General features: G+C 44.0%; 1 non-coding gene across 1 annotated transcript; it reads left to right on the top strand.

Annotated features, from left to right (window-relative positions):
* The first annotated feature begins 413 nt into the window (after window positions 1–413).
* On the top strand, window positions 414–495 carry trnas-gcu (transfer RNA serine (anticodon GCU)). Its single transcript has one exon. It is a non-coding gene; the product is annotated as a tRNA-Ser (tRNA).
* The last annotated feature ends 686 nt before the right edge of the window (window positions 496–1,181 follow it).

Raw genomic sequence — 1,181 nt, 5'->3', positions numbered from 1 at the left:
CCCTTCGAGCCAGCACCACCATTCATTATGATCATGGCCTGAACATCTTCAATCTGTATCCTGTTCCTGCCTTATCCCCATAACCCTTGATTCCACTATCCTTAAGAGCTCTATTCAACTCTTTATTGAAAGAACACCTCCTGCTGTCTCGGGTTCTTCATTCCGTTGAATTCAAATCTTCACAGAATTCAACAGATCTTGTTACATATTCATTTCCTCATTTTTGTTCAGATCACTGTGTGCATTGTGTGACAGTGGGAGTGCACTTGCCCCACAACCCAGGGGTCAGACCATAGTCTTGGAAACTTACTATGTTATTTATCATTTTACCAACACCAGGGAGAAATATCTGCTGCTCTGCATAATTTACCCAATTCAATTATTCATAAGGTCATAGTTGCTCCAGCGTCTGTGATGAGGTGGCCGAGACGTTAAGGCGATGGGCTGCTGATCCATTGTGCTCTGCACGCGTGGGTTCGAATCCCACTCTCGTCGCTGTCATCAATGGCATTTTCGTGGTGCTGTTTTCAGATGATCACAGCTGTCGTATTGAAACTGGAACGCTAATGGTCAGTTTATATGCATTTACGCTATTACAAAATTTCAAAGAATGGTTTGAACCTGTTGACTAAACTGTGTTGAAATGGAGGTTGCATTGGGATAATGAAAGGGAGCGCGGTTTCCTTTTGCAAGTCAAGTTGCTGTGAACGTTTTTTCGTATGAAAGACATCCAGGAAAATCAAATACCGAGAGCTGCGAAGTGCATGTTTATGCAAAGGAATTCTTAATGAACGTTTTGTCAGATGAAATCTGAAGGAGGTTGAGTAGAAGTAATTCATCCTGGTGTGAAGAGCACAGCGAGACAGTACAAAATGATGGCGATACTTCAAAGGGGCACGGCGTGGGTGTTGGGGCACTGAGAACTGGCTGTAAATACACAGTGGAGAATTGCCAATGTTGGTGCCGTGCATGGGCACGGAAAGACTTACACATTGGTCTCGCCCTCACCCCTTGCTCTCGCCATTGATGAATGCTGGACATAAGGCACAGATAAACACAAGATGTGGGAAGCAAGCTCCCTCTCGTTATGCACACACTGGATGCATCACATTGAACTATGAACAACTGGAGAAATCAGCATGTTAACTTTAGGGAGTGAAACTAAACTGTGGATCAATGAC

The sequence above is a fragment of the Chiloscyllium punctatum genome, chromosome 50, assembly GCF_047496795.1.
Source record: "Chiloscyllium punctatum isolate Juve2018m chromosome 50, sChiPun1.3, whole genome shotgun sequence".
NCBI lineage: Eukaryota > Metazoa > Chordata > Chondrichthyes > Orectolobiformes > Hemiscylliidae > Chiloscyllium > Chiloscyllium punctatum.
The sequence above is the reverse complement of the archived record's forward strand: the minus strand, read 5'-3'. Positions and strand labels throughout refer to the sequence as shown.